Genomic DNA, 17,991 nt, shown 5'->3' with positions numbered 1-17,991 from the left:
GCTAGGTCACCCCACCTAGGACATTCACGTACTACGCCGCTAACTGCTCTTACTACTACTCCATTAGCGGGAGTCATGTGCATTTCAGGGAAAAGATAAACTATTAGCTACATGCTCATCACTCCCGTGAACAAGTTCTAAGCAGTCTTCTGCTGCTGGTAGAGAAACCACGAATCCCCCTCCCCAAACATTTAACACCACCCCTGAAAGCTCAGATTGGTTTCTGTTTGTATGTCTTTACCAGGCATTAGTGACAAAAGCCTGAACTGAAACAACAAATACCTTACCACAGCCGGCGCTATTGTCCTCCTGGGGGCTGTGTGACCTCCAGAGATACTCACAGGCAGCATGCCCTGACCTCGGAGGAATGTCTGAGCTCAGAGGGCAGATCCCGCACATTTGCCCGTGCCTGCCAACGGAGAGACCCCCAGGGCAGGTGAGAAGCGGAGGCCACAGCAGTCACAGAAAGCAGACCCCGGCAGCCAGATGACGGCAGAAGAGCTGTGACCATCAGGGAGCTGGTTAAATGAAATAAAGCTCAGTTTGTGCATGCGAAGGAGAGGCTCATCTTCACTCCTGCTAAGACCTTCTGAAGGTGCTAATTGCTCTCTCTAGGAAATCCCATTCCCCAAACTCCAGTTATTTCAAGACACATGGTTCAGCTTTGTTTCATCTCTGGTTGTGATACCAGGTGGGTGAAACTGCAGCAGGGAAAGGAAGAAAACCAGAGAAGGTCTTGTCTTGCGTGACCGAGGCAGTGACGCATATCAAACAGAAGACTTCAAAAGCTCTTATCCAGCACAGGGCTGGGTGATGATGTGTCTCCTCAGAGAAAGCCGATAGCCTCGGCTATCGAGAGACAAACGGCCCCTGAGAGCCAGGAATACGCTGCACTTCCCCGCCTGCCTTCATTAAAGCTTTGGGCCAGTTCCCAAAGAGCCATGTCTCAGCGCTGAGGCTGCTGCCAGGGTGGTAGATAAGAGCACAGAAGAGCTGCATCTGCAAACCCTTTCCCTCCACTCCCCCTCCCCGTGCCTGCCTGTTGCACCAACACATTAACTTTTCTTGCTTCCCATCCTTTTTGGTTGTTTTTTGTTGGTTTTTTTCCCCCCCTCATGCATGTCTTCCACCATCACCACAGCCCCCAGGTACGGAGGCTGCACCAAAGCACAGCAGGTGCACAGCACCCTTCAGAAAGCACCACTGTGACAGTCTTAGCCTTGGTTTCCCCCAGGACACGCAAACCCAATGACCACAGCTTGCGGGGAAGGCACAGGCATCCCAAGGGCAGACAGCCAGCTTTAGGCAGAGGTCTGTGAAATAATACACAGGTGTCATACTGCAAATTCAGACAGGAAGGAGGGAGATGTACCAGATCCCACCAGAGCCCTGGGGAGGACTTTGGCAGGTAGGATGTTCTTACTCATAGTATAATTCATCTGGGAGAGAACTTCCTTTGCTTCCCATTGCACAATTATCACTGCCACATTTTGAAGCACCTTAACTCGTGCCTCAGATAACCTTCCCTTTTAAAAGCACCAGGATTTTAAAATAATTTATCAATTTCTCGTTATGAATACCATAACCAAAGAGTTCTTAAATGTGTGATTTGGCCTGGAACGGGGACAGGATAGCAAAGAGGCAATACAGTGAGAGATGAGAAATAAATGACACCTTTATCTTGCACAGTTTTTCGTTAAGAAACCCACCATTTTCTATTCCTGGATCCTTTGCAGCCCAGGTTAGAAAGGACACACATGAGCAAAATCCTAGGTGACAAGTTTTGAATTTAAGCTGGTATCAGCACAGGGCAGATTATGAAGGAGGCACACTATCACGTCTGTGCCAGGTCACCCCTTCCTAATCACCTTCTCACCAGGGTGCGCTTCTCTCTCAGGCACACACAGAGGTGTCACAGAAGATTCCAGCACCGCTGGCAGACAACACGCAGGCACAGCTTTTGGGCTCTGGCAAAGCCACACGCAGATACGGTGCATTCCCGCCCCAGTCCCCAACTCTGACACCCAGCTGACATTGTGCTTCACAACCTCAGCCTCTGTTCTCATCTGTGGCTGGCGACTTCCTTTCCTTGCAGGCAGCAGCTTTGTAAAAACTCAAGCTACTTAAATAAACCCCGTGACAGGGACTGCCAATGCTCTGATGCTTCATGGGCCAATGTTGCTTGTGACCGCTGCTTTCCTACACAAGCCAGAGTTGCCGACAGACGTGAGGCAGTTCCCCATTCAGAGGTGCAGCAGGGGCAGGTAAACGTCAAGGTTAACAGCCTCAGTTGTCCAGAATTGGTGACGCTGGCCTTCCCTATGCGCTACGTTTCATCTCCTGATCTGAAGCACCACACACAGAGGCTTAGATGGCGAGGAGCATGCCTGCCACTGATCTACCTGCTACGCAGCATTGGGACTTTGGTCAGATTGAAACATCAGCTCTCCTTAACCAGCAAAGCCCGCCCTGCCAGAGATAGCTTTAAGCAGCCAGAATGCAACACTCGCTTGCTCAGGTAGCAAAGCTGTAGTTCACCCTGTCTTGAAACAAAGAGACAAACCACCACACCACTGATTCACACAAACATGTGGGAGCACCTAAAATCAACTTCCAAACACAGAGAGGACTTGTTAAAGTCTTGGATGGTTCTTGCTTCTCATTGCTTGCCAGAGTGAATCTTTCCCAAGGGCTCCGGAAAGCCCGCATGCCCCAATGCGATGCAGTCGGGGGGGATCTCCGAGCACAGCTACAGGAGGCAGCTTTCTCTTCCTGAATTTTGGAGACAGTATTTCAAAGAAAGCTGCTCAAACCGACCAAACTAGCAAGCTCCCCTCATTAAAAGGGAACTGCTGCCCTACCAGATACTGCTGCCCTGGCAAGCACCATTTGCGGCATTGCCAGTACTAAGCTAGTGGTAATTAGTAACGTTATTAGACAAGCCACACTTTTGATGCATTTTACAACAACGGGCAGAAAGGAATACCCAAAGCCCAGGTACTTTGGGACTTTCAAGGAGCCATCTTAGGCCAGCTGCATAAGGTAACTCTGGATGCTGAGTTTTACATGAAAAGGAGACAAACTATTCCCTGTGGGGATATCTACAAGCCCTTTCCATTAATTGCTTTGTTAGTGTCTTGCAGGGAGAGTTCTGGGCACTGGAGCAGTAAAACCTAAGAAATGCACCCTGCTGGCAGGTGAACTCGCTGGCCAGAATCTGCTCTCTTTGCATTTGCTTCCAAACTTGAAGCTGTGCCCTGCAGAAACCACAAAGCAACCATGCTTCAAAGCAAACCTCGACAGGGGGACGGGACTGGTTTGGCTTTCCTTGTTGCTTTCCAAAGTCCCAGAAAAAAGAGGATATTATTTGTCTATGGAAATCTCACATGCAGAGTTACATCTGCAGAAAATAATAAAGAGAGCATTGATGATAGAAAAAGCTCTAGGAGTTGTGTGTTCATAAAAAAACTACTATTTTGCTTGAGTGTAAACATATTTAAGAAACATGAAAATGCAGAGAATCTGGTTACATTACAGATCTGTCATTGCTCTGCTTATTTTACACACACACACACCAGCCTTTTGAGTTACAGCTCAAACTCTGCAGTACCCGAAAGTACTGTGAAACTTCCAAGTCTGACAAACTCCTGGATTTCACTCTTGTACCCAGCTGAAACCCTTGACAAGATTTTCTGACCAGCTAGCACAGCAGCTCAAAATTAACACAGAAGTGACCAAGCAAGTAGTTTTGATGGAACATGACAAGCTGATACAAGAATAGATTGGTGAGCAGGTTTTTAATCTTTAAGTCTGAGGGTTTCTTTGGATCCAAAAATGAAACCAAAAACGCTATGCTTGTAAAATCCCATCACATGCTTATAAGTGATTTGAAGGGCCACTTATAAGCCAAAGCCTTTGAGTTTCTCAGAAGCCGAGCTGCTATCCCCTTCTGATGGTAACAGTCAGGTCCTGGGCACGATAACTGAGGAAAAGTGGATTCCAGTTCTTCAAGCCAATGCCCAGAGCAGGAAAACATGCTGCCAAGTGATGGACACATTAAAGCAGTGGAGAAGCCAACAGCAGAACAATTTGGAGCCACACCACTATCTCTGGCCACCCTGGCTTAGGATGTTTTCTAAGCATCCCCCACGACTGCCCACACTGCTCACCTTTCAGGAGCATCGCATGGCACTCAACGGGCTGTTTGTTTGCAGCCACCGTGTGCTTAGTGGCACCACTATGAGCTGGTCACGCGCAAAGGCAGCAGAGAGCAGCCTCCCATGGCGTGAGCTGTGCAGCGTGCCAAGTCTGATGGTGCAGACTGGAATCCAGATGTCCAATTTCCAGCAAAATCAGGCTGCTTTTCTATTTTTTAAATATGTAGGGCCTAGACATGGGGCTTGCGGGGCTGAAAGGCAGAATGGCACACTGAAGAAAGCGGGAACTCTGTCTGTTCTGGCAGACCAACCTCACGTTCTCGTGGTAAGTACCCACAACAATAATTTTTAAAAGTCCATTTTACATATTTAGAACAAAAAGCAGAAATGAAAGCAATGTCAACTATTAGGGAAAACCAGCAGAGAGGGGAAAGGGTTATAAGTTCTTTGTACAAGCCCTACATCCTTTTCATCGAAGGAACTGCTCAGAGGAACGCAGGCTACTCTTATAAGAGACAGTTTCACCCTCTCAGCTCAAGGTTATTTTGAAGCACACAAAAACGCACCAGTGGAACACAGCATCGCCTATACTCTGCTTCAAGGAGCAAATGTTCAGCAAGAGGAGCATTCAAACAAAGTGAATGGCTGCCAAGGCAGAAGTTACCTGGGTACCCAAAATAAGAATACCTGCAAGATGCATTTTAGAAAGCAGACCTGGTACTGAGAGACACATTAAGATGCAAGAAGTATTTCAACAACAGCAGTTTACCAGAGCGATCCGTTAGAAGCGTTAGGCAAATTAAAAGAAAGCGGCTTCACAATTAAACATCAGAATTATCGCACTGAATAAAGTCTATATAATAGTACGGAGAATTTAGTTCTGTATCTCTCCTAGAAATTATGCATGTTGATTTTTCCATCTCAAATCTTCTATATTTGTATCCATTCATTCTCCCAGACTAATTGCACCCACCAGAGTGAGGCAAAACATCTTAAAAATTCCTCAAATTTGCCTGTGGGATTTTTTTTGTTGTTGTTTGCCGTTGTTTTGTTTTTAAATATCCTGTTTAAAATTGTTTGCTTACATCGCAACCTTTTCATATTTGGCATTTCTGCCGATACCAACAGGGAAATGAAGAAGAAAGGGCTTTGCTATTAGAGAACGGGGAACGGATGCAGGTCCAATTACTGGCTCTCCTACAGGAGCCCTTTTTGGGGCAAATCAGCTTGACAGGGGTTTTAAAAAGGCTCCATGTTTCAGAAATAGATCAATGACCAAGATAAAACAAATATTGCTAGCAACCCGTAATCAATATTTGTTGTTTATAGGAATGTTACACCTCACCATACACCAGTCCCCAAACTCTGCTTGCAGACTGCATCTTGCTCACACTACCTTCTTGTGGGGATCTGTAGGAGCACCCTTGGCACCAAGATGATCATTTTACCATTACTGTTCATTAATTTGCAGCAATTTCATGGAAGCTTATGACTTTGAAACTTGTAAACCTATTGCATTTGCTGATACTAGAGTCTTTCTGCAAGCTTACATGGACTTGGAAGGGATGTGCCTTTACTTTTTTATTTCATGAACACCCCTAGAAGGCAAAGCTGAACTCTGCAACCTTTGCACAAGGCTAAGATCCGTGTTATGAAGATGCCTGAAGTGCAAACTCTTGCTCCTGCTGAAGAGACTCCAAGAGGTGCAATAAAACTGTCCCACATCACCTCAACAGGAGAAACAATATACCCCAGCCAAGGAGCCAGTACAGTAACACATGGAAGTCAAGAAATCACCACTCACCTATGGTGATGTGACCTGTTACCTGATGGACAAGGCAAAGACAGCAAAGCTAAAAGAGGAGCAATGAATGCTCTTTGCATCCACCAGAAACACATCAACAGATCTGGGATGCTGGGGGGGGAGCACAGCCTCTTTTCCCATTGCACCCCATGCAACAGATCTTATATTAATCCTTTCCACTTAAGAAAGGAGATGGAAAGGTGCATTTTCACTCCAATGCAGAATTAAAGAGGATGAAGGTTGAAGCTTCAGGCCCTCCTGCTCTCTCCATCCCAGTTCCTTCACCTGACTGTAAGATGTCTGGTAAGTGCAAATGTCACATATGCACAGGCTTTTGCTCCAGCCAGTTTCGCCAGATGACATTCCCGTTGTCTGTAGCTCTGGACCAGTGAGCAGTATTTGCTTGGTGAGGCTTTAAAGACATCCCCTGCTGCATAGTCCTATTTACCTTATATTCCGTATGTTTAGACAAGAGTCCTGGCTCCCAACTTGTACATACAACTGGCTCCTTTTAGCCATGGTACATTTAAAGTGATCATTTCATGCTTTCCCAGTGTGTTAGTTCAGCAAACACGGTGTGTTTGTCACTTAGCCACAGCACAAATCGCACCACACTGCTCACGCTCTTTCCTTTCATATGGGGAGATCCAAGACTCGCCAGGAACCAACAGACGGTGCTGGGCAGACGAGAGCTGCAGGGACAGGCTGCACCCCAGTCTCTCTGCAGAGCCACAGACTCTCCCTTTGGGACGTCTGAAAAATACTTGTAGCTCCATCACAAAATAAAATAAAAAATCACTTTAATACTAGCAACTGCATTGGAGAAGGTGGATAGAGAGCCGGATGGGATGCCCTCCCACAACAATTTGTGAGGTTTTAAATATCCCAGTTCAGAGAAACAAAAAAGTCAAAAAATCTCGCAATTTCCCCAGAAATAAGAACACCGGGGGAGGAAAAGAGGAAGAGAACGTTTTGTTTCTATTCCTTTTCAGGAATTTCATTTCAGTTCCAACATTTTTTTTAACCTTCAATTAATGCTAGCTATCAAAATGAAGCAGCATTTGGACCTAAAAACATTGAAACTTTGCCATTTAGAAAAGGTCGAACAGTTTTGAAAACATTTTCGTCCAATATTTTTCAGCAAATGAAATTCATCAAACCCAACATTTTCCCACGAAATTGTTCTGTCTCAGACAACTGGCATTTTCTGAAGCACGATGCTTCTCGGGGGATCTCCTTGCCAGCCCAAGGGGGTGGGGTCCTTCCCTTTTGTCACCAACTAGCCTCTTTGGCAGGCAGCCCATGCCATACTTTTGGACCTTGGGAAGTCACTCAGGCCCTGTTTTCAGATGATCAAGTCAACTAAAGTCAGACACCAGGCTGGAGTACACACTTCTACAAGGTTCATTCCATACCTCCCATCTCAATGTTCTATTTGTGCATTTTGTATCTTGGTTTCCTCACCAAAAATCCACTTACTGAGCAGAGAGGTAAGGAGAGGTCTCTCCTTAGCTTTGAGATACTGTTACTACAGTATAAAGCTCATTTTCCTTTAGCTAGGATCCAAATCCATACCCACCTGGCTGAAGCTGATGCATGCACTAATAGCCCCTGTGCAGAATTACCTGTCTGGAACAACCATTCTGACCTAAAACTACAGCTGCCTTTTCTATCTTCTTTGGAAGATCTTAAATCCAAAGGCTGTCTTCTACTCACCCATGGAAGTTTAGCCCTCTTGAGAGGCCACATTTTACTGTGGAGTAAGGATACGCTCCCAGAGAACATGCTCATTTTGCATCTGAGCCCTGAAAGCTATCCTGAGGAGCAGGGTTCCTGCTGCCCGTGAGCATACCATGAGCCCACAAACCTGCAAATCCCCAACACCTGCTTACTCTTGGATGGGATTTAATGACAAATGACTGTGCACAGGGAAGCTGTACAGCAAGGACTTCCCAGGGGGTAGGCACGATGCGCAACAGGGATGCAACCATCTTCTCAGCTGCAGAAGGTACTTCCATGGGTTGTGAGCGGAGCTTTGTAGAGCCTGGCACACAGTTGCTTCTACTCTGACTCCATGCTAAGAGGTGTCTGGCTCACATTCAACTTCATCTTTGCACAGGCAGACAAGCTCAGGTTTGTCTACGCTCATCTGTGTAGACATGAGTAACATGCTGGGGCCAAAGTCACAATCTGGTCCGTAAAGAGAGTCTCCAGCAGAGCGGAGCAAACCACATCAATTAAAGGAGAAGAGACTGAAGCCTTCACCGGGAACTTACAGGGGGCTGAGTCAACAGGAATGCAGACATACACCTGCGCTGCCAGTGTTGGCTGACATGGGAAGCAGGAATATCACCAAACAGCAGCCACAGGATTATGCAGGATTGTTAAAAACAAAACACAAAAATCCCATATTCTTTTTTCTATATACACTGTCTCTCCCCAACCCTACCCATTCTGAAAACCAGAGCAGTACTGAAGGAGCACCTCCATATTTCAATAGAAACTAAACAACACCCCCTTCCCTCCCTCGGAAACTCTCAAGATCTGGGCCTGCAAATTCAACTCTCTACACCCGTCACTCTGTAATACAAGCTTTTACAAAAAATACTCTTACAAACACGGCCCCAAGGAGCTATTACAAGGGAGCAGGACTGTGAACTTGCAGGGTCATCACCTACTCATTGATACACAGACCCACAGCACTGTCCTCAATTAAAGAAGCATTGAGTTAAGTCTCATTCTCCAGCTCTGGAGCCTTCTTGCCAGACATCTACAAAAGAGCTGGCTGTTGAAGGCTTTTGGACGTGCCATTCACCACTGCCTGTAGGTGGGAAAAGTGTTGTGCAAGGAAGGTTTTCATCAAGGACCTGTTTCCAGTAAATCCAGCTCTAGCACAGAATGCCAGAGGGATTTCTCTCACAAACAAAATGCTGCCGGACTCCTCACAGTGCTCCAGCCAGCGAGCTGAAAAGGGTCGTGGCACAGTGCCCTCCCTTACAGTACCACCACGGCAGCCTCGGCTCCGAGGGAGAGGCAATCAAGCATATATATTTTTCTTTTAACCTGGAAAGATGGTAAAAGCCAGCGCTGTGGTAACCCAGTTCGATGGGAGCCAGGGCAGCATATGGAAGCTGGAGAATCCAGACAACGCTAAGGTCACCTCTGTTTCCTTCAATAAAAACCTAAACAAGCCCCTCAAGGCCCCCAAAACCCAGAACTGAGTGCACAGGTTGTATCATCACCACTCTGTGCTTCAGCTGGATGGTTCATGTTACTGAGTGAACAACTGCTGCATCTAGTAGGGGACAACATGTGATTTTCCTGCAGCAGCATAAAACAATTCTTCTATGACTTGAAAACCCCCATCTTAGGGATTTTTCAAGTTTCCAAGTCCTCCTTCAAGAGAAACCCATTTCTCAAAGCTGTCTAAACTATGCAAGGGACCAAAAGGGACATTGAGCCACAATCCCACTTCAGAGACTTGGTTTTTTTCTGCTCACATACTCTCTGCAGAAATAATATTTCCCATCTTTCTCTCTGAGTCCTCAGGAAGCTCCTGAATAGTCAAGGTGGAGAGAGTCAAGGCCTTCTTGTAACACGAATACAGCAGAAGCAATCAAACAGCTTAGTGGGTTTTCCACTGAAGCGAGAGCAGCTTAAACATTTTTCAATTAAAAATACATATGGCAAATGTTTATCTATAGTTTCAGTTTCTTGAATGCTTCTAACAGTCTAGGTTTTTAAGCAGCACAGAACAATGCCCCTAATCTAAACTGCAGGTTGGATTTAGGGGAAAAAATAATAAGTTTTTTCCAATATGAAGGGTGGCCAGAGCTCCATTTCCAAAACCTGTGTTTCTACCAATGACAACCAATAGTGGCTGGCCCTCCTGTACACCTGATCTGTCGCATGCTGGTGTTCTACCACTCCTGAACCTTTACTAGCCATCTTGAAGAGGTGCATGAGAGTTACCCAGTCCCAGTTCTTCCTTACGTGCTTATTTTCACAAGATATATGGAGCACGGGTACGAGCAAGAGCCAGTTACTTCCCACCCCGCTTCCCCTATGACCAAATGTGCTGTTTTGGGTTATGTTTCTGCCTCGGCAAAGCTAAGTGTAACCCTTTTCCTGAGTGCAGCAAGTCCATGAGGAGGCAGAGCTGCATCAGGTCTGCAGCATGGGGATGCTGGCCACACGGTGGGTAGAACTGGGCCAGCCTGACACTGCTTGACTCTGGCCAAGGCGATTGGCCTTGGTTTGCTCACAAACCACAGGTGGAAGGGGGAGGCAGTAAGAGAAGAGGGGAAAGAATTAATTTGGAAGAGATCCTGCATCTGCACCTTATGCTTGACAGGATGGGGTTGGACAGAGAGAATGACTATGTTTATTCAGCACATTTACACAGAGACGCTCTCTTTCTGGGAAACATTCAATATGTGATGCCACCCAAAAGTACCTGGCACCTGGAGACCTGCTAGGCTGGGCTGAAGTTCAGCTGCTCCTATGCCAGGTGGACACCAGTGTTTGTATAGGTGGTACTGGCCAATTGCCTGGCACAAAGACACTGCAGATAGAGATGATTTATTTCTCTTCAGACTCACCCCGTTTTGCTACTGCTGTGCCATGTTTCCCTCCCAACCTGCTCAGGTAAGGAAGGTGAAAGGAAACTGTTTGAATCCAAGAAAAGAGTTAAGTCTGTGGCAAAATTAAATTTTATTAATTCTACTAAAGAATTATGCTGTCTTCCCCCCCCTCTCCCTGGCCAAACTTGCCTTCCTGGGAGGAATTCTGGGCAAGTCTTTGGCTTGGTTGTTTTTTGCAAATTCACACCTGAAGCCTACTGCAAAAAAGGGTGATTTCCTGTTCTGAGATGCAAAATATCAGGTAACCACTTTGCTTTGACCCTCACATACACAAGGGACACCAGAGCAGACAACATCCAAACAGCTTTGTAAAACCAGCAGAGCCTCAGACAGGGCAGGGATGTTGTGACACTAACAGCATGTTCCTCAAGCCTGCTTTACCCTTGGGACCTCAGACAAGTCTCATTCCTTGCAAACATCAAGGTATGCCAGTGTAAACTGTTTGCTGAGGAGGTAAGAGCCTCCATTCAAGGAGGTGTTACTGCTGGGGAGCTGAAAAAAAGTGACATCCATTGAAGTCTTGCTTCTCCTCCAATACTCATTCCATGGAGTTGAATTTAGCTCTGCTACACTAAAAAGACACCCAGAAATCAGGGTGAGGAGTGCTCAGGTTGAAGGGCAAAGTCAGCTTTGGGTGGAGGGCAACTGGGAGACAATCAGATGAACGTTCAGAACAGATTCATCATCTTGGACATCCCCTTGTTACACATCCCTCCACCAAGCACAACTGGTCTTGGAAACCAGGAAGCAGTGAAAGGATGAAGGCAGTGGCACAGGGCCAGCTGCAGCCTCCAGACATAGAAAGATGGCATGGCCTGAGCCACCTACTCAAAAGTAGCATCTGCTGGTTTAAGGTGTCTACGGCTCGTCTAATACATCAACCTTGTGCCACTTCATTGTACCAGCTGCTCTGGTACTGAACCACACTGATGGTTTCTGTGCCTTGGATCCTGGACCAAACAAGGGACAGACCCACGTGGCTCCACTCCTTTGCCAAGTTCAACTCAGAACCTGTGTCACAAATGTCACACCCAAACTGAGATGCAGTCACTGCATCAAGGCCCCTGAAAACTCCAAGCTTGTGTACTCATCAGAAGTTCATAAAAAAAAAAAAAAAACAAAAAAAAACCCAAAAAAACCCACCACAGTTTACATATATTTTACAGAGTACAAAAGAGAATGCTCCTTCCCAAATGGTAGGAGGAGGTTTTCCTGTATACAAACTATTCCCAGGAAGTTACAGATTTCCTGGAAGAAACCCTACAGCTCAAAATCAGTATGTGCAGAACAGCCTCCACACAAGCACACATTACGGAGCACTGCAGGCAGCAAACACCCCGGCCCAGCAGGGAGATGGAAGCCTGGTGACCAAAATGCTTGTCCAGCTCTGCTCCTTGAAAGTAGAACAACTTTGACAAGCCTTTGGTCTCTGTCTCTTCATCAGTTAAAAGCTGGTCTGGACCAGGCTGAATCAGACAGATTGGGGAGGTGGAATTGCCACATCTGTTCTTAGAGGCAGCCAAGGCAGAAGTCAAAAGGCTTCTGGCCCCACGGCTGTGTTTTATTAGAGCACTAAAAGGGTACAAACAGGACAAGATAACTCTAAATAGAGAAGAGGCAGGCATGCCATGCGAAACAAATTAAATCAAAAGCTCAAAAGTAAATCTCTCTCCTACTGTCTAATCCCTCCCAGGATAAATGCTGCTCTCCACTTTATTCCCGCAACTTTTGGTGAGCTCCCGAGCTACACAAACCCCACAGTCTTTTCTAGGAAAGGCTCTTCATCCGTCCTCTCTGCAACTTGGTGGCTGATCTACACCCCACAGCCACGAGGTTCTTCAGTGTTCAGAAGGCTGCAGGTTCATATTTTGGCTCCTGCACTCCTGCCTGGTGCCCCACGCTCTCGGGCAGCCCAGCATCCACCGACATTCCTGGGAAAGCAGCAGTCTAGGGCTGAGTGCAGTCAGGAGCATATAAACAAGTGTGCTCTCATCCCAGACCCACTGGCTACACCAGTCCTGGAGCATTTATTTTTTTTATTACCAGCTAGCAACAACACGAGGCAGGACTGGGCAGCAGGCAGGTCTAGACCTGGGTGCACCAGCACGCTTCACACCTCTCCTTCTGCTTTACCGCTGCTGCCCTGAGCCCTCCCTGCACCACACGCCAGTCACCTCTCCCTGAGCAGCAGAAACACCCCTTACGCATTGGAGGGGTGAGCTCATTCACATTCTGTAGCATTTGGAGGATAAAAAGGATTTGGGATGGGACAGGGCTTTTTCCCATTCTCGGAGCTGTGAGACACAGCTGGGCTCCAGGATTGTAGCACCATGGCTTTGGCCTATTGTCCTACGCAGCCATGTTACTTAAGGAAGCTCCCGACTTAGTCAGCAAGTGATGCCAGGGTACAGTCTGGCAGGAGTTTCCCCGAGGAGGTTTCTCAGTGCTGAATCACTGAGGTCTAATCCAGCTATGGGAACAGACCAGTTTCAGCAATCTCCCAGTTGAACATTTTGGGAGGGGGAGGCATTTTGGAATGGGACAGAAACATTCTTGTTTTAGAAAGTTGGAGTACCTTATGTGCCTTTTCTGCTGGTGCTGACCAGTATGGGGTTTTTGTCAATTACCAGGCAACACGAAACTACAGTAACTACAGTATAACTCATTCCAGTTTGGTAGGAAAATACTGAAAACAAATATTGAAAAAATCTTACAGCATGAGAAAACTTCCTCTTCCCTTCAAATCCACCCCTTTGATCCAGAAAGGAAGATGAGACCGCATGAACATTTGTAATTGACCTGACTCTTTCCAGCGAAACCAGAAGTTTCAGAAGTACCTACAGTCACTTGCTGAACCATGAAATGACAGAGGAGAGAAGGAAGAGTATCAAAGTAGGGAAATAAAGCTTTGAATTTGCTAAGCAGCTGCTTATGTTTGTTTAAGTCCAAATCTAACTTGGCTGCTCCCAGACCAAGTGGTTACATTCTGGGTTGAAGCAGAGATGCTGGGTCAGAGTATAGTCGAAGATTTGATCTCTTTGAGCAATTTGCTGGTGGCACGTGTTAGAATAAGGGAACAGCCTCGGGGCTGCTCTACCTTGGTGCGGTTGCTGTGGTCTTGACTGAGGGATTAGGACAATACAAAGCTGAGCATCAACCCAACACAGGCAGCGTTCAAGGAGAAGCAATTCCAGTCTGCGTCATCAGCTGGAGGAACAATGGTGCAACAGCCTCTCCCCACACTTCTCTCTGCAGGGCAGATAAAGCCAGCTTTAAAAATTCCCACAGGAGGTTTAATGGCCTTGTTACACTGGAGAGTCTGGCTTTTGTGGCTGCAATTTCCAAACAGGTCCAGCCTTCACCAGCAGCAGCTGACTTCTGAAGGAGTTCAGTGCACTGCATAGACGGATATAAGAACAAGGAGCAAAAGAGGTAGCTGTAGGAAGAGAAGGAGAGTGGAAGGGAAAGAGAGAGACCACTAAAGCAGCTCAACTTTTCTCAAGTTATAATGAGGGTAGAACTCAGAAATGGAGCATGAAGGAATCTGAAAATCAATACAGATGGAAGAAAGGATGCTTCTGCCATTAAGATCTAGGGCAGAGTCCTGTTTCTGTGCCAGAGAGTCCCTCTACGCTCTGGGCTATTATTATTACTTTCACCTCTGCTTCCTCCACAAATCATCTAGCTATGCCCCTGTCTTGCTGGGCTGAGACTCCATCCCAGTGCAAACCAGAGAGGCTGTGGCATTGCAAGGGAGTGGGTACTAAGACACCAAACACATCCAGGATGCACTGCAGGTAGTGTCACCCTGCAGAAACCATTTGACTGTGATTTCTGACCCACTACACATTTTGCTGTCCAGCAAAACTTCTGACTGGGAAAGTAAATCTGGATAGCCTGAATGGATGGTAACTTCACACCAGGCTCTTGTAAAGATACCGGAAATCCAACGTCAGCAGCGGGCCTGGAAGGTTCAACTGGAACATGATACTTTGGTGTGATGGTTATCTAGAGCTACCTCCACCAGGGAGAACCTTCAAAGGACATTGTGCCCTTTCTGGCCCACAGCTGTCATATACTGAGCCTCCTTCACCTCTGTTAGCATGGGTATTTCAGAGACCAATAGCCTTGCAGATTTGTACCTGCCCGTGGGAGGCAATTCTTTCTACTAGTGTGAACAATTTAAACTCCCAAGGAAGCATTGGAATGACAACTCGGGTACTTTTCTGACCCTTTCTCAGAGCTGCTGATGGAATTACTTCAATTTATACCAGCTAAGGAATTACCCCCAAATATTTATGTTAGACACAAAAGGAAAAAAGTCCTAGAGAGACTCTCCTCTTTAAGAAGAAAATACGCATTCAAAGTTCTGTGCTCAAAGCAACAAAGGTGGTTGAGTCCTGCCAATCCCCTAAAAAGAAAGCTAGCAGATTTTCCCATTTTTTATGGGAACAATAAAGGTCAGCAAGCTATGGAAAAGTCCCCAGGTGGTGAGGGTCAAGGGAAGGTGTTTCTCAGCAGGGACGTCAAAACAACTCAAGTTTCTATTTGTTGGCCTGTTTTAAACAGCTTACTTCTGCATAAGATCAGTAAGTAAAAAACAGCCTCCACCATCCCATAAATTGCAATAAGCTAATTAAGTCATAATATTTGTAATTCAACAATGTATGCAAAGGGAGACATTAATGAATTTTACATAACAAGCAACCAAAGAACATTACTTGTCTGATAGCCTCAGAAATTCATTAAATAGTCCTTTAAGAGACATGATTCAAGTGTGGAGCACTAAAATGATAACAAAACCTATTAAGGAGCCTGTTTAATTAAGCTCACTGGCAAATCTGACACTCAGACCAAGGTGTTTGTGCTAAGACAAATAAAGTCTTTCTTTTGCAGCACAGCCAAGGAGACTGTAGTCAAATCTATTCTTAAAACACAAAGATAACTCTGTGACTAAGCAGCCAAATACCACACTGTGGAAAATCTATACAAGCGCTAAGGGAATTGCGCATCTTTTCTGTAAAGGCCTAAATGAGATTTGCATGTGCTCCCGAGACAGCTGACTGACACAGTTTGACTCAGAGTCATGCCAGAGATGTCTGCTACATCGCACAGGAGGATGGAAATAGCTCATGCTGGGCTGCTCAAGTCTAGAAACCTGCTCCTGAGGAACTTGTAAAACACCAGCAAGCCCCCCGAGGAGTGGCATGGGCCAAGCAGAGTGGTCCTTGCACTGTGCAAAAGCGGCTGAGAAGCAGCCAGTGTCTCCCTAGGGCACATGGTAGCCCTCCTCTGCATCTTTGTTTTCTGTCCTGCTTTTTGTGCATGAACCGCAACGCACTGGAACACTGCGCAATATGTGAGATTTATCATTTTGAGAGCAATAAACATGTTAAGGGTGGCTTGTACATGTATCTATTATACAGCGATGCCTGTGAGGAACAAGCTGCCTAGCAGTATGGTGCACCCATTGCTCACTCCCTCAGCCACAATAGGGACAAAATTCTACATACGTTCCAGTCAAACCACCCACGTTCCCCACATGCTCTGCAAAAAACAAAATACCATTTTACATTCTTCACCAGAAACATTTCTCTTCCTGTCCTGCCCTTCTCCTGCTGCTTCTTTTTGCTGTTGATAAATTACTTACAGCACACACAGCTTAGTTAAAAGCTACTGCTTAATCATCATCTCACCAGTACTTTGGGGATGTTTTATCACAACTGACCCACCAACACTTAAGTCTATACAATATCAGAACACGCTGTATTTTATCATTGAAACAAGCCAGCTGAGCAACTCAAACAAACCAAGGAAGTTCAATTAAAAGCAGTCTCATCCCACCTCCTGCCTATGGGCAAAAAGAGCCAGCCGTCTGTCAGCTGAATCAACTTGTGTTGGAGATAGCTTCCAAACAAGCAAATGAGGGACTACAAACTCTCCTCCTGCTGCTGAGCTTCCTGACCAACACCTTCTTTGGCTGCAGGGTTCTCACACAGGTTTAACAGTGCTATAAGCAGACCCCAGCAGCAAACAGCCTGTGCTTCTCTCCTACCTGGCCCTGTTCTAGTGCTTCTGGACTTTAGCACTGTGAGACTCAGACTCCTGAGTTTGCAATTCCACTGCAGACCTGGGCAGCCACCTCTTATCATCCTCTACCATTCTGGTTTCTTTGTAGCCAGCACTTTACAAGGGGAGAGGACCAGAGACCACCTGCAGAAATAACTCATTTCCCTTTCTCAAAACTTCTCCACAGGGCAGCAGTTTTCTCAGCTCTTAATTTCTGCATTTGGAAAACTCCAGCTCCCTTACAGCTTATCCAGCTGACCCCTGTGCCTCCAGGGTTTTTTTCACAATCCTACAGACCTGTGCATCCTGTGAGCAAATAGCCACCCAAATGAGTTAGGATCTGCCCACTAGTGATGTGTTTGGGCAGGGGCTTGCACCATATTCCCTGCTACCACACAGCCCACCTCTCCCCCAGCAACATCCAACGCTGCTCTCTTCAAGCCTGTGTACACAAGCTGGAATTGTAGAGTTTCCTGAAGCACTTCAAACATAATCATGGTTGGAGAAACTCTAATCTTCCATTAACCTGGGGAAGCACTCAGGAACAGCAGGCCATTTGAACAACCAGGGCAAGAAGCCTCAAGACAAGCACCAAAGAGACGGAATTGCATGTGGGGAAGGGCTGAGAACTGGATGGGAAGGTAGAGCTCTTTCCCCAGATACACATAAGATAGCCAGTCAATAAAATTCAGATCACTTGTCTGCTCACAGTCACCTTTAACTCTGGAGCTTTCAGGGTGATGCTGCTTCCAGACAGCACCCAGCACATCACACGCCTTGAGGCAGATCTCAACTCATTACTCACAGAGCTCTCAGTAAAAACACTCTTCCTTGAAACAAGCCTTCACAGTTTGGCCCCAGCCTTTAAACACACACAGACCCACAGATTCACTGTTTAGGGTCTGTCAGTCAGTCTCTGAGACTGAAGGAAAATAAAAATAGTAGAAACCTACCACACATATGAGAGGTCAGGCATGTGCTCCCATCTCTCCCCTTCTCACACTTGCAAAGTGACTGAGCTTCCCAGAGCAAAGAAAATCCAAATCTGTTCAACCAGTGCAGCTCCAACTTTGTTTCAGAGAGACCTTCTTCCCCAGCCTGACTTGATCCAAGTTCTACCTCGCCTCCTCAAACCACCAAATCAAAGGTAACGGTTACCACCTGCCACAGCAATTAGTGGATCCCACAGCTGACATAGATGAGTCAACCCACCACGACCCTGGTGACCCTGCCTTACACAAGGTGGCTGAGGCCACAAAATCCTCTATATGGTATGCCAGGCTTTATTGCAAGCACAACTTTATGGTTACTTCTATGT

General features: G+C 46.4%; 1 long non-coding RNA gene across 6 annotated transcripts in view; it reads right to left on the bottom strand.

Moving 5' to 3' along the window:
- Positions 1-17,766, bottom strand: part of LOC141749515 (uncharacterized) — a 233,071-nt gene extending 215,305 nt beyond the window's left edge. For 5 of the 6 annotated variants that reach the window (XR_012589375.1, XR_012589377.1, XR_012589378.1 and 2 more), the window contains exon 1: positions 17,627-17,766. This is a non-coding gene — a long non-coding RNA (uncharacterized LOC141749515). The remainder of the gene's footprint in view (positions 1-17,626) is intronic. The other variant, XR_012589376.1, reaches the window with a different exon arrangement.
- Between the last annotated feature and the right edge of the window lie 225 nt (positions 17,767-17,991).

The sequence above is a fragment of the Larus michahellis genome, chromosome 10, assembly GCF_964199755.1.
Source record: "Larus michahellis chromosome 10, bLarMic1.1, whole genome shotgun sequence".
NCBI classification, from domain to species: Eukaryota; Metazoa; Chordata; class Aves; order Charadriiformes; family Laridae; genus Larus; species Larus michahellis.
The sequence above is the reverse complement of the archived record's forward strand: the minus strand, read 5'-3'. Positions and strand labels throughout refer to the sequence as shown.